The following is a 27,045-nucleotide window of genomic DNA, read 5'->3' as shown; positions in this document are numbered from 1 at the left end:
ACCCCTTGGTACTCACTACAAGCCAGTCCAGCCTCCTACACTGGGGCAAGGTGTAAGTACCCCTTGGTACCCACTACAAACCAGGCCAGCCTCCTACAGAGATCACCATTCATACCCTGCACTGAACCTGTGAGAATGAGAGGACTTGGCTGATCCAGGGTCTGAACACTGCCTGCTTGTTGCTCCCAATCTCAGGTGACCACCACGGAGAGTTTATGGGGTGGTTCATCCGCGTGTGGGCTGCATTGGCACCCCAGCCGAGACTGCCACTGACATTGGAGCCTGCATGGTAACTATTTGGTATTTGCACTGCTTCTACTCATCATGTGCCTCCTCTACTGGACTTCACCTGGGGCTGGGGTACTACCTCAATGCGTGCAGGTCCGTGCTGATGACATTGATTGGGAGCCTGCTGGTTCCAAATTATCCTGCATGCTGAGGAGCCTGTGCCTGTTGCAGCTGAGCCCACCCTCCCCACCGTATCAAGCACCCTGACACTTGTGTGATGTTGGGTTATCACATCAGAGTGGGAGGACTGTGCTGACCTCAGTTAGCCTGTACTGCTGTGAGGCTTGGCCAACTTTTGAAATACCACTTTCGGAGTGCCTCCCCTCCCCTGGTCTACTGCCAAGTTTCTGGTGTGATGATACTGCTCCGGAGCACTGTTCGTAATGAGCAAGTCAGATGGTAGGCAATCCAAACTAACTTTTCACTGGAGAAACACCATGAAGCAGAGGACTCTGCGGGCACTGCCCAGGATGCATCATTGGAGGATCCTACTGATGTCAGATCCCTTCTGATTGAAATGAAGGGATATTTACCCCCCATTACCACACAGATATACTTACTTTTGCAAAGGCTAGATAATATGAAAGAGAGGCAAGCTCAACAAACTTCTAGAATTGACCAGGCCAACAGATGAATCTCTGATGTGAGGACGAAGCCTGACTAGTAACTAAGATCCGCAAAGATCTCCAACAAGAGATTGACACACTTAAAGCTAATATAGATGACTCGGAAGCCTGATTGTACTCTAACGTCTTCATCATTGGCATTCCTAAAACCATGTCTATGTCCAGAACAGAAAAAAAAAATTGAAACACTCCTAACTGCAACATTGACTGTGTAAACCTGTCTCAGATGTCTGTTGTCAAGAGGGTATATTGTTCCCTCACTGTCAAACCAGTTCTGAGGGCGTAACCAAGTCCAATAATCATAAAGTTGCTTGACTATCGGTACAGAGATAGTATGCTGCAGCCAGCCTGAGAAAAATGCAACATAAGCTGTGAAGGCGCAGACATTTCCTACCTGAATTTCATCCAACCCGTCCAGGAGGCTATTAGGAAATTTCTTCCTGCAAAAAAAACGACTGTGTGAGATAGGTTACCATATACCACCATATACCATGATCTATCTAGCTTGACTGTGTGTCACTGTCTCTGGAAATCCACGTATCCTGGACACTCCCGATGCAGCTAAAAAACTTGACAAGCAGCTTTCGAGTCAGCAAATTGTGCCTGGAGCAGAGAACGAGAACTCCTTTTCCAACATTATTGTTGGAATAGAATTATTAATATCCATAGCCTAAAGTGAGCGCTGGCAGTCCTGTAGTTAACTGGGTCCCATTGTGAGGTGGTTGGCGTTACGCCCCTGCTTACTGGTTGCACCCAGGCCCCACATCGCCAAGCTGTGGCCAATTAACATACTTCCAGCTTGGGACTAGACACTCCTTAAGGATACCTCTGGCCGACGTCACAGTTCTGAGGTTAACCATGACTATAACTAATTGAAAGCATATGTTTTTTTCAACCTATTCTAGAGGGGTAGCTTTCCTGATAAACAAAGTGTCATTTTGATCACTCCCTCACAAGACAGATGACCAGGACTGGTACATCCTGATTTCTTTCTGGAGGTCGAACAGGATTTTACTACAATTTCACCATGCACACTACTCTGGAGTAGATTTGAATCTCACGCTACAACCCACCTAGTTAATAAAGGAGGTGCGCGAGGTAGTCACGTCAGCATGAGAGACTTGGCCCAGTACTTTCCCACTTTCAACTCATAGAATTGTATAGGGTACTCAACTCAGACACTATACAGTAGATTCTCCTTGTACTCTGTGGTCCTCGGGACTCACTCCAGGCGTAAGTATTGGCTGGGTTCTAAGGATGCAGCAGATTGGTTGTCATCTGTAATATACATGCCCAGGACACTGTTAGATCATTATTTGGCTGTCCTGTTGCTGACTGTCCCCACCACTCCCTGCGTCATATGTCGGTTCCAACCACAGGCCCTGCTGGATCCAGCATTAATCATTGATATCTGCACTGCTATCCTTTCATATTTTGAACCTAATAAGAATACAGTGGCAACTGTGGCATCTATATGGGATACTTTTATGACAATGATCAGATGAGAATGTATGTTTAAAGCTCACATATACATAAATCAGTTTAAACTAGTATTGACAAACTAGAAGGAGAAATACAACAGCTACTATAGAATGGAGATGTTAGATTGGCCCTTCAAAGAATAACTGAACTCAACATAAAAAGAGTGGAGTTCCGCAGAGAAACAGAGAGAGAGGTGACATTTCTAAATAAATACACTGTGGCCTGCTGATATGGGGAGGGACAGCTGCCAGTTAAAACATTAGCTGGTATTATATATCCTCCATGGGTCGCTTCTGAGATTATTAGGGTAGACTCGCATGAGGATACACCACGCCGCACATACTTGATGCATACACCAAACAGTACTCAGAGCTTTACACAGCAGAGACTATAATGTCTACACAAGACACAATAGATTGTTTAAACAGGGTTACCTTAGTCTGGTTGGAGCCGCACCAACGCAAACCTCACTGTCAACCAGTCACTCTCCAGGACATTAAAAGAGCAGTCCAGTCCATGAAAAACATCTTTGGCCCTTGGTGGGGACAGACTCCCCATTTTTCAATTCTATAAAACATATGTTGAAGTGTTGGCACCTGTGCTGCTTGAAGTGTACAATGAAGCATTCGATCTGAGCTCTCTCTGACCCTCCTTGCAGGAAGCAGTGATCATTACACTACTTCAACCTGGCAAATCTCTTCACTGCTGTGAATCACATTGACCGCTCTCCCACATAAAGGTAGATAATAAAATATTGGTAAAAATTCTCTCTAACCATCTGCTCTCACTGTTGCCTAATATGATCCTTTCAGACCAATCCAAATTTACTCCTTTTCAGATCTACTGCTGATAATCTGAGCTCCCTGTGCTCGATAGCTCACTAAACAGATGTGGACCTGCTGGTGGCTGCAGCCTTCCTAGACGCTGTTAAAGCATTTGATTTGATTGAATAGAATTATGTTGGCTGTGATGAAGAGTATGGGAGCGGGGAAGGAATCTTTTAAATGGCTCACACTACTTTACTTTATACCCATGGCTAGGGTTAGGGTCAACTTCTACTGTTCCCTATTGGGAGGGGGACCAGGCAGGGATGCCCACTTTCTCCCTTTATTTTTGCCTTAACTCTGGAACCATTAGCCGCTATCCTCAATGAGTTTCACCACCACCATGGCATAACACTTGGAAAACAATAAATAATACGGTCTATGTATGCAAATCATATATTAAATATTATCCTACATCCATCACTACACGTACGTCCTGTGCTAGATGAATAGCTTTTGCTATGGCCTATAAATACATTTGATGAAATTCTGATGCCCCTTTCACCGCATACTCAACAGCCTAATCTACCCTATCCACTCACATAGCAAACAGATCTGTTTCTATCTCTAGGGATACACTACCACATTGATTGCAGTCCTCACCGGAGTGAATTACGAAGTATGTGTAGACTACACAGCTTACCTCATGGACTGGTGGTCAAACTGGTGTTATCGGTAGTGGCAGGGGTGGCCCTTATGAAAATGGTGATTCTCCCTAAGCTACTCTACCTCAAAATCTACCAATCCTGCTCAGCAGAACGTACTTTAACCAACTCAAAATGCCCATGCTGAGACAGGCATGAGCTGGCCAACAACCTAAAATTGCGTTCTTAAAAAAGGCAACTGCCACATACGATAGGCGGCTTTGCTACCCCCAGTTTTGAACTATGTTTCTTAGTGGCAGTATGCACACCACTGGACACACAAGAGACACACTCCCTCCCTGAATGTGGAGGCAGGGTTGGTACATCCCATATCACTGCACCAAGCAATACTATGAAAGTTCCCTTGACCGTGGGACAAAATACACATGCCTAATTCACACGCTGGTCAAGGACAGGATTCATGAACCATGCTCATGTTATAGAATGGTATTCCCTAAATATTCCACTACATAATAATCCTCTGCTTCCCCTTGTGGTGTCAACAGGAGTGCAGAAGCAGCTGGGTGATCTAGCACTCCACACTATGGGAGACCTATACTTAAATAGCAGCTTTCTATCATACACTGATTATCTGCACTGTAGTACCAGCAGCCACCTGCATATACTGATATACTATAGGCTAGGCAGAGGAAACGTTCTATAAGTATAACGTAGTTTACTCTCCATTAACATAGCAAACATAGGAATGGAAATCTTAAATTCAAATATACAACATACAATATATTTCAATTTAGATATTTATTATAGCTAATTAAACATTCAGTTCGCACATAATATAATCAACATAGAATCAACCAAAAAATATAATACAACCCCCTAACCTAAATGAAACATACATATATGAAAACATAAATAACATACCAGAAATATGCAAAAATAAACAAATAACACAGAACCAACAAAATCACAAAATAGTATACATACAAATTTACAACCGCCTCATACATGAGAGGATATTTAAACAGCACAATAAAGTTACTGCTTTGATGCTACAATTATGCGTTGTAGTTTGGATTGTATAAAATTCAACATAATAGGAAACGTTCTAAACAACGAATTGTGAACAACGCAGACATTTCCCATGCAAGCGTAACCATGCTAGCCGGAACAATGATTGCCTTTATCTGTGCCTTAACCACGCATGTGCTGAACTATGCATATGCGTGGTTAAGGCACAGAAAAAGCCAGAGTGGATCGGGAGAGGATGCAGTGAGGTAATTGGGGCTTTTAGGAAAGTACCCTCTTTTTGAAACCGTTAACCCCATTTTCTGCCTGATGTCAGTGTGGTTGACTGTGTTCACTGGGATCCTGCTAACCAGGACCCAGTGAATATGCTCTCTCTCCTCTAAATTGTGTTGTTGCATACTTGTAACCCAGTATTTCACCAAAAATTGGCATACTGGTGCTCCCTTATAAGTCCCTAGTATATGGTACCTAGATACTCAGGGCATTGGGGTTCCAGGGGATCCCTGTGGGCTGCAGCATTTCTTTTGCCACCCACAGGGAGCCCATGCAAAGGCTTCAGCAGGACTATCATTGCAGCCTGCGTTTAAAGGTGCATGCACCCATATAGCAGGCCCTCCAGCCTTGAGTGCAGGGTGCAGAGCACCTCTGTGTGAGGGCACCCCTGCACTAGCAGAGGTGCCCCAACGACCTCCAGGACCGTTGTCCCAGACTTTGTGAGTTCGGGGAAGCCATTTTACACGTGTACTGGGCATCGGTCACTACCCATGTCCAGCTACATAATGGTAACTCTGAACATAGGCATGTTTTGTATCAAACATGTTGGAATCATACACCAAGGCTTTTGCAAGCATTGGTTGTATGATTCCATGCACTCTGTGGGCTCCTTAGAGGACCCCCAGTATTGCCATTACAGCCTTCTGAGGGTTTCCAGTCAGCCCCAGCTTCTACCAGCTCTCAGACAGGTTTCTGCCCTTCTGTTGCTTGAGCAGCTCAAGCTCAGGAAGGCAGAACAAAGGATTTCCTTTGAGAGAGGGGTGTTACACCCTTTCCCTTTGGAAATAGGTGTTACAGGCTTGGGAGGGGTAGCCTCCCCAAGCTACTGGAAATGCTTTGAAGGGTACATTTGGTGCCCTCCTTGCATAATCCAGTCTACACCGATTCAGGGACCCCCAGTCCCAGCTCTGGAGAAAACTGGACAAAGGAAAGGAGAGTGACCACTCCCCTGTCCATCACCACCCCAAGGGTGGTGCTCAGAGCTCCTCCAGAGGGTCTCTGGGTTTGCCATCTTGGATTCCCAGTTGTCAGGGAACTCTGGGAGCATCTGAGTGGCCAGTGCCAGCAGGTGACGTCAGAGCTCTCCCCGATCAGTGCTTACCTGTTTAGCTGGCCAATCCCTTTTTCAGGGCTATTTAGGGTCTTTCTCTTGAGTGGTTCGGATTGCAAGACTCCAGCAGGAATCCTCTACTTCACGTTCTCACCAAAGAAACTGCATCTGGACCCTCCAGGAACTCTACAGACTGCAACAAAGAAGCAATGACGACTTCTGCAACATTGTATCTTCAGCTCCTGCCAGCAAATGCAACTGTTTACCGGTCGTACATCGTCAGAGGACAGCCTGTCTTCAGCCTGCATAAGTAGAACAAAGGAATTTCCCTTGGAGTAAAGGAGTCACTCCCCTGCTTCAACAGGCACCTCTCTGCAATGATAACCGGCAGCGTGGGTCCCCTCTGTTGATGAGCTGGTTGGATCTTGCCTAACAGGTGGTAGACTGAAGTGGCCCTGACGCTCTTCTGTCCAACTTTGGTGGAGGTAAGCGCTTGCCTCCCCATGCAAGACAGTACCCGGTTGCACTGCGTATTTTGCAGTTGCCAGGGCTTGTTGGCATCCGTCCACAAAGGTCTTCATGCACTGTGCAGCTCCGACACCCAGCACTCTATCCTGCGATGCACAGCTTCCTAAGTAGTTTTCCAGCGGCATGGGATACTCTGTTGTAGTTGTAGTGCTGCATGGGCCTCCTTTTGCACCTTCTTTGTCCCTGTGTTGTGGGACTTCTGTGCACTGTGCCTGATCTTCTGTGGGCTTTCTGAGTTGCTGAGAGGCCCCTCTTGCTCCCCCTCCTGGGTAGAGTCCACCTGGTCCTTCCTGGTACCAGGCAGAGCCATTTTCCGCTAACCGTGAGCTTTGTGTGTGCCCAGGCTTGTTGGCAGAATCAAGCGATGCAAACCAGACTGAAATCTTTCATCTGGTGCGGGACATCATCTGCAACAACCAGGAACCTGCATCCGTCTTCTTGGGTGCAGTACTGGCTGTTGTTCCTCACCGGAGGTTCCTCTTTTGCACCTTCATCCGGGTTAGCAGGGGCTCCTGTTCTACCTGGACTCTTCAGTGCTTCTTGGACTTGGTCCTCTTCTTCCACAGGTCTTCAGGTCCAGGAATCAACTCTTGGTGTCTTGCAGCCTCTTCTGGTTCTTGCATTATCTTCTTTCTCGTGTTCTTGTGTGTTCTAGGAAAGTTACTGTGATTTACTCCTGCTTTCCTGGGTTCTGGGGTGGGTTCTATTACTTACCTTAGGTGTTTTCTAATACTCACAGCGCCCCTCTACACACTACACTTGACTAGGTGCGAAACCAACATTCGCATTCCACTTTCTTAGTTCATGGTTTGTGTTTCCCCATGCCCATTTCTAACTATTGTGATTTTCACTATTTGCACAGTTTTCTACCTGTTTTTACAGCTATTTCTGCATACTAGTGTATATATTTATGTATTACATACCTCCTAAGGAAGTATAGTCTCTATGTTATTTTTGGCATTTGCGTCACCAAAATAAAGTACCTTTATTTTTGAAACACTGAGTATTTTCTTTCATGTGTGTGAGTACTGTGTGACTACGGTGGTATTGCATGAGCTTTGCATGTCTCCTAAATAAGCCTTAGCTGCTCAGCTACAGCTACCCCTAGAGAGTCTGGCTTTGAGACTCTCCTACATTTCACTAATAAGGGATAACTGGACCTCGTATACGGTGTAAGTACCATAAGTACCCACTACAAACCAGGGCAGCCTCCTACACGCCTGGGGCAGGGTTGGGGTAGTTTTTAGGGGTGGGATGGATTAAGGGCTTGGGGTGTGTGGAGGGGGTTTGGGTATTTTTTTTTTAGGGCTAGGGTTTATGGTGGAGGGTTGCGATTTATTTTTAGGCTTTAGGGTTGGGGTGGATTAAGGGCTTGGGGTGCTGGGTAATTTTTTAGGGGTGGGAAGGTTTAAGGAAGAGCAGGCAGAGGGAAGAGAGAAGAGGAGGAAGGATTGGGAGAGGACTCAGTGAGGTAAGTGGGGTTGGGGCAGGGTTGGTGGGTAGATTTTAGTGTGGAGGAGGCCCAGTGTGGGTGGTGAGGTCGTGGTAGTTTACTTAGGAGGGAAGGTTTTAGGGCTCAGGGCAGGTGTGGGGTGTCAGGGTAGTTTAGATTTTAGGGGCAGGGATGGGGGTCAGGGTAGTTTATATTTTAGGGGCAGGATAGGGGGGTTGGGATAGCTTTTTTAGTGCTTTGGGTGGAGATAGTTGCTGTAGTTTAGTTTTTAGGGGCGGGTGGGGATAGTTTTGTGTTTAGGGCTTAAGGTGGGTGAGAAGTCAGGGCAGTTTACTTATTGGGGAAGGTTTTAGGGCTCAGGGTGCGTGGGGGTAGTTCTGTTTTTAGGGGCGGGTGTGCAGGGTTTGGGATAGTTATGTTTTTAGGGCTCGGGGCAGGTGGGGGGTCGGGGTAGTTTTGATTATAGGGCTGGTGGAGGATCGGGGTAGTTTAGTTATTAGGGGTGGGTTAGTTTTAGGCCTCAAGGCGGGTATTATAGAACCAAGCATGCCATTTGCATGCCATTTCCACACATGCCTTTACTAGGCATGCTTTTACAATGAAAATTCATTGTAAAGACATGCGTGGAAATGGGATGCGTGGAAACAACATAGTCATGGTTCTGACCGCGTTGTTAAGACATGCATGGTTCCAGCATTCACGGTTCCATCATACATTCGCTAGGCAGTGCTATACGACAACTATATTGCTTAATCCCAGAGGAACCACCAAAATCTCAGCTTCCCATGACACATTTCATTAATCCAGCACACAACAATCTAGTAACCAGACTGTATGATTTAGTCACTTCCATGCCTTCACATCCTTCTGCGCAAATTAAATCCAGTTGGGAGTGGAAGCTCCGACTTGACCTCACCGAAACCAATGGGCATACAGCGAACAGACTCAACAACTATCCTCCAATGGCCTGTTTAGACATTACACCTTTGATTTCTGTACCAGAAGTATTGTACCCCCCATAGCTATGCTTCGATACAGCCTCTTCCCTAGTGCTAATTTTTGGAGATGTGGCATTCCTGATAGCACATACCTCTATATGACTTAGCCATGCCATAACATATTATCCTATGGCACAAACTAACTAATAAACTGAAGACAATGACTATTGCAGATCTACACATTAAGGGCCAGATGTATGAACATTTTTTGCACTCGCAAACTGTGGGAATCGCAAAATTCGGCCGTTTGCGAGTGCAAAAAAGTGGTCTGCGATGCATGAAAGGCATTCGCAGACCACAAATAAGAAATCGAAAAAAATGTGATTTCTTGCGTTGCAACCTGGTTTTGCGAGTCGTTATTTGCGATTCGCAAAATCCACATCGCAAATTGCGATTTTTCGCAGAATGGCATTTTGCACATGCCAAATACCATGAAGAGAAACCAGGTGGTAACCTGGTGCAAAATTTAAAAACACGTTTAAAATGCATTTTTAAATTGAACATGTAAAGCACTCATGCCCTTTTGGCATGTGTGCACCTTACATGTCCCCCAAAACATTTTTGGGGTGCAGCAGAGGGGGCCTTAGGCCCCCAGCACCCTGGGCTTTTGCATTTCCAAAATTGCGATTTCTGGTTCAGAAATCGCAATTTTGAAAATGCAAAAAATTTGCAGCTATGGGCCAACAGGCCCATAGCTGCGAATGGGGCCGGTATCGCAATTTGCGATTCGGTAATTGCATTTGTGATTTTTAAGAAATCGCTATTACCGAATCGCAAATGGGATACATGGCACTTTGCGAGTCAGAAATAGCGATTTCTTAAAAATCGCTATTTCCGACTCGCAAAGGGCCGCGATGATACATCTGGCCCTAAATCTCTGTAGAAGGCTGGCCTGGCTTATAGTGGGTACCAATGGTACTTATACCTTGTGCCAGGTCCAGTTATCCCTTGTTAGTAGATTAGTAGTGATCTAGTAGCTTAGGCTGATAGAGGTAGCTATAGCAGAGCAGCCAAGGCTGAACTACGAGACATGCAAAGCTCCTACTATACCACTTATATCATATAGGTACTATATCATAAGAAACACAATACTACGCAGAGTTACTAAAAATAAAGGCACTTTATTTTAGTGACAATCTGCCAAAAATATCTCAAAGGATATACTCCCTTAGGAGGTAAGTAACCTACACAAAATATACACACAAACCAAAATCAGTTATGTAAAACAGTTAGAAAAGTAGTGCAAACACTGTAGAATACAATAGGATGCAATAGGCCTAGGGGCAACACAAACCATATACTAATAACGTGGAATGCGAACTACGAATGGACCCCTAGGCTAGTGTAGTGTGTAGAGGGTCGGTGGGAGTGTAAGAAAACACTAAGGGTGTACAAGATACCCCACCCCAAGACCCTGGAAAGTAGGAGTAAAGCACTGCTATTTCCCCAGAAACACACTAAAGTCGTGATAAGGTATTTTGCAAAGACCACAACAGACTGCAAGCTGAAGATGGATTCCTGGACCTAAGGACCTGCAAAGGAAGGGGACCAAGTCCAAGAGTCGCAAAAGTGTCCCGGGGGGCAGGAGCCCACTAAACCCTGGATGAAGGTGCAAAATGGATGCCTCTGGATGGAAGAAGCTGAAGATTCTGCAACAACGAAAGATGCTAGGAACTTCTCCTTTGTGCAGAAGATGTCCCACGGAGTGCTGGAGGATGCAGAGTTGTTTTCTTGGCAAAATACCGCAAACAAGCCTTGCTAGCTGCAAGAGTTGCGGTTAGAGAAAAAGGATGCTGCCCGGGCCCAGGAAGGACCAGGATTTCGCCACTTCAGAGAGAAGACAGAGGGGGCCCTAAGCAATGTAGAGAGCCCATGCACAAGCAGGAAGCACCCGCAGAAGTCCTTGAACATGGGTTCAAGAAGTCTGAACACAGCAGTCATCTCAACAATGCAGAACAGGGTCCCACGACACCGGAGATCAACTCAGGGAGCTGAGCATCACAGGACAGAGTGCTGAGGACCTAGGCTTGGCTGTGCATGTAGGATTTTGTGGAAATGTGCACAGAAGCCCTTGTGGCTGCAGTTCACGGAGAGCACAGGATTACTGTCTGGAGAGGGGAGGCAAGGACTTACCTTGTCCAAATTTGCCAGTTGGACCACTGGACAGTCTGGGTCACTTGGGTCCACCACTTGTGTTCCAAGGGCCACGCTCGTCAGGATGAGAGGGGTCACAGAGTGCCAGTGAAGCTGAAGTTTGGTGCCTGCTGAAGCAGGGGGAAGATTCTGTCGACCCACAGGAGATTTCTTCATGGCTTCCAGTGCAGGATGAAGGCAGGCAGCCCCCAAAGAATGCACCACCAGAAAACAGTTGAGAAAGCCAGCAGGATTAGGTGCTACAATGCTGCTGGTAGTCTTCTTGCTACTTTGTTGCAGTTTTGCAGGCATCCTGGAGAAGTCAATGGTCGATCTTTGGCAGAAGTCGAAGAGAGAGGTGCAGAGGAACTCTAGTGAATTCTTGCAAGTCGTTATCTGAGGAAAAGCCCACTAGAGAGACTCTAAATAGCCCTCGCAGGAGGATTGGCCACTAGTCAGGTAAGCACCTATTAGGAGGGGTCTCTGACGTCATCTGCTGGCACTGGCCACTCAGAGGCCTCCAGAGTGCCCTCACACCTTTGGAAACAGGATGCAGAGGTCTGGGACACACTGGAGGAGCTCTGGGCACCACCCCTGGGGTGGTGATGGACAGGGGAGTGGTCACTCCCCTTTCCTTTGTCCAGTTTCACACCAGAGCAGGGACTGGGGGTTCCCTAAACCGGTGTAGACTGGCTTATGCAAGGAGGGCACCATCTGTGCCCTTCAAAGCATTTCCAGAGGCTGGGAGAGGCTACCCCTCCCAGTCTTTAACACCTATTTCCAAAGGGAGAGGGTGTAACACCCTCTCTCAGAGGAAATTCTTTGTTCTGCTTTCCTGGGATTGGGCTATCTAGACCCCAGGAGGGCAGAACCCTGTATGTGGGATGGCAGCAGCGGTAGCTGCAGAGAAAACCCCAGAGAGCTGGTTTGGCAGTACCCTGGGTTCATTGTGGAGCCCCGGGGATGCATGGGATTGGCTCCCCTATACCAGATTTGGCATGGGGAGACAATTCCATGATCTTAGACATGTTACATGGTCATATTCAGAGTTACCTTTGTGAAGCCAACCAGGTGGCCCAGATAAACCACTTTCCCCTGCCCTATCTGGCACTTTGAGGCCTTGATAGTGAGGCCTGCATTTTGCAGGGCCTCCAAAACCTTCCATAGGTGGACCAGGTGATCATCCCAGGTTGAGCTAAACATATCATCTAGATATGCTGCACTGAAAGCCTTAAATCCTTACAGGACTGTGTTCACCAACCTCTGAAAAGTGGCAGGTGCATTTTTCAAACCAAAGGGCATTACTGTGAATTGGTAGTGCCCTCCAATGGTAGAAAATGCAGTCTTGGGTTTAGCATTGTCTGCCAATCTAATCTGCCAATACCCTGCAGTTAGATCAAAAGTGCTAAGATACTTGACAGAAGCCAGTGTATCAATGAGCTCATCTGCCCTGGGTATAGGGTGAGCATCAGTTTTGGTTACCTGATTGAGCCCTCTGTAATCTACACAAAACCTCATCTCTCTCTTTCCATCTTTGGTGTGGATTTTAGGTACAAGCACCACTGGGCTAGCCCATTGGCTTTCAGAAGGTTCAATCACCCCTAAATCCAAACTTTTCTGCACCTCTTGTTTAATGCAGTCCCTGACATGGTCAGGCTGCCTATAAATGTTATTTTTGACAGGCAGGCTGTCTCCAGTGTCAATTGTATGTTCACACCAGGATGTACAAGTGAAAAGAGGTCTGAAAACTGGCTTAGGAGATTGATCCAGTTGTCTTTCTGTTCTGCAGTCAGACAATCTGCTAAAACTACTCCCTCCACTAAGGCATCTGCTTCAGTGGTGGAGAAGAGATCAGGGAGAGGGTCACTCTCTTCTTCCTGTCCCTCATCTGTTGCCATGAGCAGGGTGAGATCAGCCCTTTCATAGTAGGGTTTCAGGCGGTTGACATGAATCACCCTAAGGGGACTCCTGGCAGTGCCCAGGTCTACCAAGTAGGTAACCTCACCCTTCTTTTCAACAATGAGATGGGGTCTACTCCATTTGTCCTGGAGTGCTCTTGGGGCCACAGGCTCCAATACCCACACCTTCAGTCGTGGGTGGTACTGAGTCAGGACAGCCTTCTGGTCATGCATTGCTTTTGCAGCTCCTGACTGGCCTAAAGGTTTCTACTGGCCTTTTTCATATTCTCGGCCATTCTTGATCTTAGGCCAAGTACATAGTCCGCTATGTCCTGTTTAGGAGCTTTTAAAGGTTGTTCCTAACCCTCCTTCACAAGAGAAAGTGGATCTCTTACAGGGTGCCCAAAGAGGAGTTCAAAGGGGCTGAAGCCCACTCCTTTTTGGGGTACATCCCTGTAAGCAAAAATGAGTCAAGGTACCAGGACATCCCATCTCCTCCTGAGTTTTTCAGGGAGTCCCATTATCATACCTTTGAGAGTTTTATTAAGCCTCTCAACCAGACCATTTGTTTGTTGAGGATAAGGGGTGGTGAACTTGTAGGTAACACCACACTCCTTCCACATTGCTTTTAGGTATGCAGACATGAGGTTGCTACCTCTGTTTGATACCACCTCTTTAGGAAAACCCACCCTGGAAAAGATTCCCAGGAGAGCCTTTGCCACTGCAGGAGCTGTAGTGGTCCTTAAAGGTATGGCTTCAGGATATCTTGTGGCATGGTCTACTAACACCAAGATAAATCTATTGCCTGAAGCAGTTGGATGGTCAAGGGGGCCAACTATGTCAACCCCTACCCTTTCAAAGGGCACCCCAACCACTGGAAGTGGAATTAGAGGGGCCTTTGGAGTGCCACCGGTCTTGCAACTGGCTTGGCAGGTCACACAAGATTTACAAAAGTATTTTGTGTCGCTGACATAAGAGGCCAGTGAAACAAGGGGATAAGTCTTTCCCAAGTTTTCGTCTGGCCCAAATGCCCAGCCAAAGGAATGTCATGTGCTAGAGTGAGAAGAAACTCTCTGTACTGTAGGGGAATGACCAATCTCCTGGCAGCTACAGGATTTGCGTCCTTTGACTCTGTGTACAAGAGTTTGTCTTCCCAGTATACCCTATGACTGTCACTGACATCCCCATTTTGCTGTTTGACAGCTTGCTGTCTGAGACCCTCTAATGTGGGACAGGTTTGCTGTGCCTCACTCAGCTCTTCCCTGGCAGGCCCCCCTGCACCCAAAAGCTCACCAGTGTCTGCTGCCAGCTCCTCTGGTGTAGGTTCTGCACAGGGAGAGAATTCCTCTTCCTCAAAAGGGGAATCATCTGTAGAGGGAGGGATAGTGGGTAGGGATTTACCCTTTCTACCCCTAGCTTTAGGGAGCACTTGGTCCATTGTTCCAGGATCTAAGTTTCCCTGTCCTTTTTGCTTCTTGGCCTGAGCCCTTGTTAAAGCAAAAATATGCCCAGGAATGCCCAGCATTGCTGCATGGGCCTCCAATTCCACTTCTGCCCAAGCTGATGTTTCCAAATCGTTTCCTAGTAGACAGTCTACAGGTAATTCAGTGGCTACCACAATTTTCTTTGGACCAGTAACCCACCCCCAGTTGAGATTCACAACAGCCATGGGGTGGTTAAGAGTGTTGTTATGAGCATCTGTCACTTGGTACTGCTGACCAAGTAGGTGTTGATCAGGGTGGGCCAGTTTTTCTATCACCATAGTTACACTGGCTCCTGTGTCCCTGTAGGCCTCAACCTCAACACCATTGATTGGGGGACGTTGCTTGTACTTATCCATATTAAGGGGACAAGCAACTAAGGTGGCAAAGTCAATGCCACCATCAGAGACTAAAACAGTCTTTGTGGTCTCCCTAACAAGACCAACCCCAACTACATTGCCAATAGTGAGCCCAGCTACACCCTTGCATTGGCTATATGTAGTAGATTTCCCACCACCACTGCTATTACTAGGGGCACTAGAATTTGCAGCAGGGGTTGTGGTGGTGGGAGGTTTGGTGTTTTTCTTTGGACAAGTGGAATCACTTGCCCAATGGCCTTTGACTTTACACAAATAACACCAAGGCTTTTTCTGATTATTAAAAGAGGATTTATGTGGGGCTGATGAAGACTCAGAATGCCTACTTTTGTCCCCACCCTTCTCAGAAGACTTACCATCCTTCTTCTTGCCATCCTTGTCACCCCCTGTATGAACTTTTCTGTTCACCCTTGTTCTGACCCATTTGTCTGCCTTCTTTCCCAATTCTTGGGTAGAGGTCAGATCAGAGTCCACTGGGTATTGGTGCAACAAGTCAGACACACAATTGTTAAGAATATGCTCTCTCAGAATAAGATTGTACAGGCTTTCATAGTCAGAAACATTACTGCCATGCAACCACCCTTCCAAGGCCTTCACTGAACAGTCCACAAAATCTGTCCAGTCTTGAGAAGACTCTTTTCTGGTGTCTCTGAACTGAATCCTGTATTGTTCAGTGGTTAAGCCAAATCCATCCAAGAGTGCATGCATCTTTCAAAACATTGTAATTATTGGCATCACTTTCTCTGACAGTAAGGAGCCTATCCCTACCCTTTCCAGTGAAAGATAGCCACAACATATCAGCCCACTGCCTTTGAGGGACCAACTGTACCATACAGCCCATCTCAAGTGCAGCAAACCACTTATTAATGTAATCCCCCTCCTTGTAAGGGGGGACTATCTTGTGAGGATTCCTGGAATCTTGCTCTCTAACAGGATTGCTATCAGAAATACTGCTGCTGCCACCCTTGGGAACTAACCCCAACCTCTGTGTTTCCCTCTCTATGTCTACGGATTCCCTATCTAAGGCCAGCTACTGCTGTTTAAGCTTCAGTCTGGTCTCTTCTACCCTCAGCTTTCTGAGTTCCCTTTCCATCAAGTTATCCTCAGGGTGGGTGGGTTGGGAATGTTTAGACACAGAGGAAATGTGGGAAGGTTCAGAGGGGAGCCTGTCCCTAACTGTCTGGACCCTAGTAACCTGGCCTCTAGGGGTGAAAGATGCCCTACTGGTGTGGGACCCTCTAACACTACCAGTGTCACTAGGTGCCCTGCTAGGGGGTGGGACCTTGTAAGAACCCTCCCCAGCTTCCTCATGGAACTCCTCTGAGTCTGACTGGGAAGCTTCCCCATTTTCTAACCTCTCATGAGATGGGCCAGACTGGTTCTGGTCATTTACAATGAGCATGTTAAAGAGAAACTCTTTTGTAGGATTCTTACCTATACTTAAACCTCTTTCCAGGCAGAGACCCCTCAAACTTTTGTAGTTTAAACTCTCATATGTTGCATAAACAGTTTTGGGAGTGGGCTCTACAACAGACATGTTAGAAAAGGTTTAAAGATAGTGAGAGAAAAAGTTTTAGAACTTTAGATATTTTTCAAACTTTGGTAAAACCTTTATAAGTTTTCAAAAACTTTTGAGAAGTTTGTTAAAAGTTTTAGAATAGAAAAGTAAACTTTTTAGGTTAAGTGTACATATACTGAACTATTTGGCATATGATTCTCTTATGAAAAGTACCAAATGGCAAAGTGGTAAAGCAGTTACAAGTACTTATCCCACTGCTGCACCACCAGTGTAGGAGGCTGGCCTGGCTTATAGTGGGTACCTTGTGGTACTTACTCCCTGTGCCAGGTCCAGTTATCCCTTATTAGTAGAGTAGAGGTGTTTCTAGCAGCTTAGGCTGATAGAAGATAGCTATGGCAGAGCAGCTTAGGCTGAACTAGGAGACATGCAAAGCTCCTACTATACCACTTATATCATATAGCACAATATCATAAGAAAACACAATACTCAGAGTTACTAAAAATAAAAGGTACTTTATTTTTATGACAATATGCCAAAAGTATCTCAGTGAGTACCCTCAGTTAGAAGGTAAGTAATATACTCAAGTTATATGTACACAAACCCAAAACAGGTAAGTAACAATAAGAAAAGTAGTGCACAATGTAGAATGTAGAATCACAATAGGATGCAATAGGTGAACATAGGTCTAGGGGCAACACAAACCATATGCTCCAAAAGTGGAATGCGAATCACGAATGGACCCCAGACCTATGGGAGCTTGTAGAGGGCCGCTGGGACTGTAAGAAAACAGTAAGGGTGTCCAAAATACCCCACCCCAACACCCTGAAAAGTAGGTGTAAAGTTACCCTACTACCCCAAAAGGACACAATAGTCATGATAGGGGGATTCTGCAAGAACCACAAGCACCAGCAAAACACTGAAGACGGATTCCTGGATGTGAGGACCTGCATGGCAATAGTGTCCAGGGGGGCAGGAGCCCAGGAAGCCCCGGATGAGGGTGCAAGAGGGCTGCCTCCGGGTGGAAGAAGCCGAAGATTCTGCATCAACAAAAAGGGCTAGGAACTTCCACACAGAAATACCGGAGTAGAAGATTGGTGTAACCGGAGTCACGGAGTCACAAAAGGAGGTTCCCACGACGTCGGAGTCCAACTCAGAGGGTTGAGCACTGCAGGACGGAGTGCTGGGAACCCAGGCTAGGCAATGCACAAAGGAATCCTTGGAGAAGTGCACAGAAGCCGGAGCAGCTGCAAATCACGCAGTACACAGGTTTGCAGTCTAGCGTGGGGAGGCAAGGTTTTACCTCCACCTAACTTGGACTGAAGGATCACTGGACTGTGGGGGTCACTTGGATCTAGCTCCTGTGTTCCAGGGACCACTCTCGTCAGGATGAGAGGGGACCCAGAGGACCGGTGATGCAGTCTTTTGGTGCCTGCATTTGCAGGGGGAAGATTCCGTCGACCCACGGGAGATTTCTTCTTGGCTTTCTAGTGCAAGGTGAAGGCAGACAGCCCTCAGAGACTGCACCACCAGGAAACAGTCAAGAAAGCCGGCAGGATGAGGCGCTACAATGTTGCTGGTAGTAGTCTTGCTATTTTGTTGCGGTTTTGCAGGCGTCCTGGAGCAGTCAGCGGTCGATCCTTGGCAGAAGTCGAAGAGGGAAGTGCAGAGGAACTCTGGTGAGCTCTTGCATTCGTTTTCTGAAGAATACCCCAGAGGAGAGAACCTAAATAGCCAGAAAAGGAGGTTTGGCTACCAAGAAAGGAGGATTTGCTAACAAGAGAGGTATGAGCCTATCAGAGGGGGTCTCTGACATCACCTGCTGGCACTGGCCACTCAGGGCAGTCCAGTGTGCCCCCAACACCTCTGAATCCAAGATGGCAAACGTCTGGGACACACTGGAGGAGCTGTGGGCACCTCCCCTGGGAGGTACTGGTCAGGGGAGTGGTCACTCCCCTTTCCTTTGTCCAGTTTCGCGCCAGAGCAGGGCTGGGGGATCCCTGAACTGGTGTAGACTGGCTTATGCAGAGATGGGCACCATCTGTGCCCATCAAAGCATTTCCAGAGGCTGGGGGAGGCTACTCCTCCCCAGCGCTTCACACCTATTTCCAAAGGGAGAGGGTGTAACACCCTCTCTCAGAGGAAATCCTTTGTTCTGCCTTCCTGGGCCAGGGCTACCCAGACCCCAGGAGGGCAGAATCCTGTCTGAGGGGTTGGCAGCAGCTGCAGTGGAAACCCCGGACAGGCAGTTTGGCAGTACCCGGGTTCTATGCTAGAGACCCGGGGGATCTTGGAATTGTCCACCCAATACCAAAATGGTATTGGGGTGACAATTCCATGATCTTAGACATGTTACATGGCCATGTTCGGAGTTACCATTGTGACGCTATACATAGGTAGTAACCTATGTATAGTGCACACGTGTAATGGTGTCCCCGCACTCACAAAGTTTGGGGAATTTGCCCTGAACGATGTGGGAGCACCTTGGCTAGTGCCAGGGTGCCCACACACTAAGTAACTTGGCACCCAACCTTCACTAAGTGAGGGTTAGACATATAGGTGACTTATAAGTTACTTATGTGAAGTGAAAAATGGCTGTGAAATAACGTGGACCTTATTTCACTCAGGCTGCAGTGGCAGGCCTGTGTAAGAATTGTCTGAGCTCCCTTTGGGTGGCAAAAGAAATGCTGCAGCCCCTAGGGATTTCCTGGAACCCCAATACCCTGGGTACCTAAGTACCATATACAAGGGAATTATATGGGTGTACCAGTGTGCCAATGAGAATCGGTAAATTTAGTCACTAGCCTGCAGTGACAAATTTAGAAAGCAGAGAGAGCATAAACGCTGAGGTTCTGGTTAGCAGAGCCTCAGTGATACAGTTAGGCACCACACAGGGAACACACACAGGGCACACACTATGACTAGCAGGATCCCAGTGACACAAGGGCAAAATCAAACATACATACAGTGAAAATGGGGGTAACATGCCAGGCAAGATGGTACTTTCCTACAATTATCCAGTGCCTGGAGGGGCTTGCAGGTACAATAGAGTGGGTGATGCTGGGGTTCGCAATGGGTTTTTATCTGATGCATGGATGACCATAAAGTATGAGATAATTGAGATTTTGCTATCTTTGGTGTCTGAAAGGCTAGATTTTATTAAAGACACAGAGGCAAGTATTATGCTTTCTTTTCTTGCTTTAATTATACAGCAGCCAAGAACAACAAGACCCAAAAAGCCTGGGAAGAAGAACTTAAATATTACGTCACAATGAATGAAGCAATCATATGTCAAGTATAACAATAACTATGTTGACAGAGAGCAACAAGTTCTCTTTTTTTGCATGAATTAGTCAATTGAGAAGAGGTAAATAAAATCATAAAAAAGGAAACACCTAAAAACGTAGACAATAAATCTTCAGAATGTCCCAGAAGATAACGGAAGGTGAACACAAGGTCCTTGGATCTGCATCTGGCAGAAGCAGTCCGGCAAAGTGGAGGAAGTTTGCGAGATAGGTGGTTTTAGTTGCGCTGGTTGAAAGTACAGGGACTGCAGAAAAAAGAACAGGGGGGCTTAAGAACTGCGGTGAGATAGTACTTGCCTCAGTGTAATACAATCTAGCCTTTCAGACACCAAGGCTAGGAAAATCTCCATTTTATTACAAGGCCAGAAGCTCATATTATGTTTGTTCAAGGCAAAGAAATCACTGCGTCAGATAAATGATTAAAAGGATTACAGTAAAAGGTTCTAAACGTATTGACGTTTGATTAATCTGCAGATCGGAGAATGTTATGTAAACTAGAGCCAGCCCAGAACGCTCTAGAAGCCATAGCTCCTTTAACTGAACGGGCTCCAAATAATGGAGTAGAAGCACCTGCCAAGGACATGACCCATCTAACACAACGGCAAGGGTAGGAGCAGATACTGGTTTATGGGGTGTTTGAAAGGAAATAAGGAGCTCAGGTGAGGAATGACCTCTTAGATCTGCAGTTCAAGAGACGTAAGATTTCAGACAATTACCAATGCATAATTTAGGTTGGGAAAGGAAAAAAGGATAGTGAATTGTTTCTAAATTAGTTTTTGTATGTCTATTAACCTGAAAATAAACACCTGAAGAGGAATAATAAAAAGAAGAAACATCAAGAGCTCTAACATCAGAAACACGTTTAATAGAAACTAAACACAAAAACATAGTCAATTTGGTGGATACATTTTTGAGAGATAAATCCACATTATCAGGCCAAGAGATAAGCAAACGTAAAACTAGATTAACATCCCATATGACATTATTGTAATGGTTGTTTGGTAAAACATACTCCCTTTAAAAGACGACACACCAAGGGATGTTCTCCGACAGGATCAATCCACTTTAATGTGTTTCCCTGAAATTGAGGATCTGTAAGTATTCACTGTTCTATAGACCTTACCTTGGGCCGCTTAAAGAGGCAAGGAAATTCACGATTAAAGTGACATTTGCTGAATGGGGAACGAAATCCCTGTCCAAACACCAGCCAGACCACACCATTCAGGCTGATTTATAAACCTTTGTTATACCCAGGGCCCAGGATTGTTGGATAATTCATTAGCTTCCTTCTAAATTCCTGGGGTTCTCCAGGAAGCCCCGAAATCCTCCAAGCTATGAGGTAGAGAGATTCTTCCACTATTAGGTTGTGACGAAGGCCCTGAGGATTGAGAAGTAACTTGGGAAAGGGGGGAATTAGAACTGGAAAGTTCACAGATAGTTCTAGCAAAGTTGCATACTAAGGTTGGGCTTGCCAAAAAGGAGTGATGAGGACTAGGGATGACAGTTGCCTCCGAGCCTGTGACAGAACTCGTACAGTGAATAGGAACAGAGGAAAAGAGTAAAAAAGAGTCTGAGACCAGCGTTGAAGAAAAGCATCCATGGCCAAGGCTAAAGGATCCAGTCTCCAACTGAAGAAGGAGGTAAGTTGAGTATTAATCTGAGAAGCAAACATATCTATCAACATGCTGCCGAAGACTGAGGAAAGATGATTGAACACCAAAGGATGAAGTCGCTCAAATCGCGGAGAGGTCTGAAGAACCAATCAGCCACCACATTTAACTTGCCCAACAGGTACTGGGCTTTGGCTGAGATATTTCCTGGAAGACAAAATTCCCAAAGACTTCTGGCTAAAGTTGCCAGAGGTTTGGATCTTGTGCCTCCCAGACGATTCATATACCTGACCACAGACAGATTGTCCATCTGGAGTAGAACTGTGCATCTTACCTTGTCTTTTATAAAGGACTGGATGGCAAAAGAACCTGCAAGCATCTCTAAACAGTGATGTGCAGAGAGGACTCCTGAACAGACCATGTACCTCCAGTTGAGAGCTGACCACATCTTGCGCCCCATCCTGTCTGACATGCATCTGATTCTAAGAGAAGATCTGGGGTGACAGAGAAAATCGTTTTCCCTTTCCAAGCATCTAAGTGACTCAGCCACCAAAGGAGTTCTTCTTTGGACTCTAGATCTAGGACTACCGGATCCGAATAAGCCAATCCTTTGCGGAGATGGTGAATCTTTATTCTCTGAAGAGCTCTGTAATGAAGTAGACCGGGAAAAATGGCCTGGATGGAGGAAGAAAGAAGACCTACCAGGCAAGCAATTACTCAGAGCGAACAAAGAGGAAAGGACTGAGTCTGACGAATGTCCTTCTTTATTAAATTCATCTTCTGCTGAGGTAATTGTAGATGGCCTGACATGTACCTACATGAACCCTAGAAATGTGATCCTTTGAGAAGGAACTGGGGAAGACTTTTGGGTATTTATTAGAAAGCCTAACATTGTTAACAGATCTTGACAGAGATTGAGGTGAGCTAGGTGACAAGATTGGTCTCCTGTGAAGGATACCACAAGTTTCAATATCTTAGTGAAACACCAAGGAGCAGAGGACAGACAGAACAGAAAGGCTTTGAAGCGAAAGAAAGAGTTCTTCCATTGAAACTGAAGTAACTTCCTGGAAGATTGATGTACTGGTATTGTGAGGTAAGCGTCCTGAAGATCCAGACGAACAAGCCAGTCGTTTTGGAGAAGAACGTCACGAAGATGAAGGATAGTTTCCATTTTGAAATGATGTTAAACCACACAATTGTTGAAAAGCTTGAGATTTATAACTGGACAATGTATTTTGCTCTTCTTCTGAACAAGGAAGATTGCGCTTAGGGAACCGAATGGGTCAAAGCAAGTTTGTTCAATGGCTTCTTTTAAGAGCAAGGTGTGAACTCCTTCTTAAATCAGTATAAACTGATCCTGAGAAAAATGGAGTGGATGAGGAAAAACTTTTTGAACTGGAATCTGATACAGTTCTATGTAATACTCTTCAATGTCTTGAATTACCCAAGGATCTGAGGTTAGAGATAACCAAGCTTTTTTGAAAATTTGCCAATCTGCAACCTACAGGAGGAGGGCCAGAACAAGAAGTTCTTCCCTGAGAACTGCTCTCCCCTGGATCTGTAGCCCCTGTTGCGGAATCCACAGAATCTTTGGGGGTAGAACTGGGGTTTGTACCCCTGGAAAACGTTGTGCTGGATATTCTGGTGGAAGGAGTCTCTGTTGAGGGACTGACCGCTGGTTACATAATAGCCAGCAAATTGACTCCTACTTTGCCGGCCCTGCCAAAAACCCATTAAGAGAATATCTTTTTCATCAAGTTTTGTGCCTTGTCACTAATGGTGTAGGGGGAAACATATTTACTCATCTCCTTTATAAAGGAATCACCAAAGAGTCCTTCAGCCGTGGGGCCCTCCTCTTTGGTTGCCAAACTGCTCAACTTAGGATCATTCTTTAATAGCAGACTCTTAAGTCTTTCTTGAGAAATGTAAGAGTTGGCAATTCCCAACATACATTTTTCCCGCTGCGCCCAATTGGAGAGGATGTCCTGATCCGCTTGAACTCCCTCCATTCTCTCCTCCACTACCAAATCAAGAATTCTGGTCAGAGGACCAGCCAAATCCAAAAGCCTGTCTTGGCAATTCGACCAGGCTCTCTTCATGCCTTTTTTGGGATCCTTTCCAAATTGTGTAAAAAATAGCATCATATTAGGATCAATGGAGGGGCTATTAGCCACCTTCGAAGAGAGGGAAGGGTGCTGGCATTCAGATTTAAGTTTGTTACTCGTAGGTTTCTCAAAGGGTTGTCTTAAATAAAAGGATATGTAATTTAAGATATGATCTGACTGGAACCATTCTGATGAATTCGGATGATGAATTAACATGGGGTTAAACATAGGTTCACCATCTTGGTCCACCAGATCATTATGCACTCTGTGCGATGCAGTGTTCAAGGGAGACATTTTTTGCCTTTTCTCCAAAGGCCCATCATCAAAAGAGTCATATTTATGAGAAAAAACTCACCTGATATCATCATAAACATCCCCATCACTGTCGGTATCATTTGGGGAAACAGTGTTGAGGGGAGAAGAGGGAAGCTCCGAAACATCTGCCTCATGAGTGGGAAGCCCAAATTTCACAGAAACGCCTTTGGAGAGCCCAGAACTAGGTGCCACATCTTTTTTTCTCTTTTTTAACAGGAACATCTTTAGAGCCTAATAATTTAGATATTGAGGCTGCTAATTTTTTTGACAAGTCTAACATGGAGATGGACACAGCATGTTGTACTGGCTCTTTTATAAACAATTTTAGGCTGTCTTTAATGGGCTGAACTTGCTCACTATCAGACATAATGCCAGAAAATTAAACAATTAATAAAATGAAATTCAATTATTAAATTAAAATAATTTAAACAAGAAAATATAAGGATTATTCATTAATAAAACACAGTAGATTTAAATTCCCAGCCCTAAAGGGTTAAAAAGGATAGAAGCTTGAAGGGGAGTGTCAAACTGAAGAAAGCCCTTCCTGTGGGCGTGTTTGAGGGAGGAACCAGTCCCCAGAGGACTGAAACAAAGCAAGTGGCAGTCCGCCGATTCAGCTCGCCAAGAGGCCTGAAGGAGTTTACTCAACTCCAAAGAAAAAAAGGAGGCGACTAAGCAAACGCTGCCACTGGGCGGAATTCGACGACCGTAGAGACAAGAGCCACAATGCGGTAACGGTCAACAGCAACAGACCGTTAACCGTGTTATGAGCGCGCAAATGTAGGAGGCTGGCCTGGTTTGTAGTGGGTACCTTGGGTACTTACACCAGGTCCAGTTATCCCTTGCTAGTGAATGTAGTAGTGTTCTAGCAGCTTAGGCTGATAGAGGTAGATATAGCAGAGCAGTTTAGGCTGAACTAGGAGACATGCAAAGCTCATCCAATACCACTTATAGTTACATGCAAGACAATACTCGGTGTTACCAAAAATAAAGGTATTTATTTGGGTGACACAGTACCAAAAATATCTTAGAGACAATACTCCTTCTGGAGGTAAGTATTATACACAATATATACACCAGACACCATAATTAGACAAGTAAATAGTCATAGAACAATGCAAACAGTAGGAAATCCGATAGAATGAAATGGGAGAAAATAGGTCTAGGGGCAACACAAACCATATACTAAAAAAGTGAAATGTGAATCACGAATTCCCTCTTGACAAGTGTAGTGTGTGCAGAATCACTGGGAGAGTAAGAATACTGTAAAGGTAAGTAAATTACCCCACCCCAGAGCCCAGAAAAGCAGGAGTAAAGTACTGCAAGTTTCCTTAGGACACACTACACCTCGTTTTTGGGATTTTGCAGCAGCCAACAAAGTCTGCAAAGAACAAATGCTGGGTTATTGGACCTGAAGACCTGCAAAGAAACGGGACCAAGTCCAGAAGTCAAAAGAAGTTCCAGGAAGGACAGGAGCCCCTGCCAACCCAGAAGAGGGTGCAAAAGAAGAGTCCCTGGTTAGTCAAAGACTGCAGAAATGCACCCTAGGATGATGCAAGCGGGTTCTGTGTGGTGCAAAAAATTACCCACGGCGTGAAGATCGTTGCAGATGAGATTTTGTGTTGGAAGGCGCCAACAAGCCTTGGCTACGACAAAAGTGCATTTTTCATCAAAATGGTGCTGGATGGACCAAGGAGGGACCTGGGGGCCTCAACTCTGTGTGAGGAGGAAGAGGAGGTTCTCAGCACTTTAGAGAGCCCTCAGGATGCCAGCCAGCACCCCCAGAAGCCGCAGGATCTGGGTTCAAAGGAGGTGCAAAACATGGTTGATGCAGCACAACAAAAAAAGGTCCAACGCCATCAGAGGACAACTCAGTGAGTTGAGCGTCGCAGGGTGGAGTGCTGGGGACCTGGGCCAGGCTGTGCACAAAGGAATTTTGCAATAGTGCACAGAGGCCTCAGGAGGTGAAGAAGATACAATATACAGGGGTACTGTCGTTCTCGGGGAAGGAAAGGACTTACCTCCTCCAGATTGTATCAGCAGGAGCGCAGGACAGTCTATGTTGATGATGCCTACCCTCTGTGTCCTTAGGAGCACGACCGTTGTTGTGAGAGGAATCTCAGGGTACCGGTTGTTGTCTTGGAAGGTGCCTGCTTGGAGCAAGGGTGTGACTCTGTCACTCCACTGGAGATTTCTTCGGTTCTTCTGGTGCAGGATGAAGACAGGGAGTCCCCAGAGCGTGAACACTGTGGAAACTGTTGCAGTTGCTGACTTGGAGCTGAGGTTGCTGAAGAAAAGTGTCTCTTGTAGACAATTTGTTGCAGTTACAGCTTTTCTTGGAGCAGGCTGCGGTTGATCCGAGGTCAGAAGAGTCTGAAGCTATTGTAGAGTATTCCTGAAGGAAACCTGCAAGCAGAATCTGAAGAGAACCTACAGGAGAGACTCTAAATAGCCCTGAGAGGGGGATTGGCTACCTTATCAGGTATGGACCTATCAAGAGGGGTCTCTGACGTCACCTGCTGGCACTGTCCACTCAGAGCCCTCCAGAGTCCCCCCACACCTTGTAAAGCAAGATGGCTGAAGTCTGGTACACACTGGAAGAGCTCTGGGTACCACCCCTGGGGTGGTGATGGAGAGAGGAGTGGTCACTCCCCTTTCCTTTGTCCAGTTTTCCACCAGAACAGGGGGGAAGGGGTTCCTGAACTGGTGTAGACTAGTTTATGCAAGGTGGGCACCATCTGTGCCCTTCAAAGTATTCCCAGAGGCTGGGGGAGGCTACCACTCCCCAGCCTGTAACACCTATTTCCAAAGGGAGAGGGTGTAACACCCTTCTCTCAGAAGAAATGCTTTTTTCTGTCTTCCTGGGACTGGGCTTCCCAGACCCCAGGAGGGCAGAACTCTGTCTGTGAGGTGGCAGCAGCTGTAGCTGCAGTGCAGGCATCAGAGAGCTGGTTTGGCAGTACTGGGGGTCCGTGGTGGAGGCCCCAGGATGCATGGCATTGGCTCCTCAATGCCAAATTTGGAATGGGGGGACAATTCCATGATCTTAGACATGTTACATGGCCATATTCAGAGTTACTATTGTGAAGCTACATATGGGTATTTACCTATATGTACTGCATACGTGTAATGGTGTCCCCGCACTCACAAA

Source organism: Pleurodeles waltl, chromosome 8, assembly GCF_031143425.1.
Source record: "Pleurodeles waltl isolate 20211129_DDA chromosome 8, aPleWal1.hap1.20221129, whole genome shotgun sequence".
NCBI classification, from domain to species: domain Eukaryota; kingdom Metazoa; phylum Chordata; class Amphibia; order Caudata; family Salamandridae; genus Pleurodeles; species Pleurodeles waltl.
Note: the sequence above shows the minus strand (reverse complement) of the source record.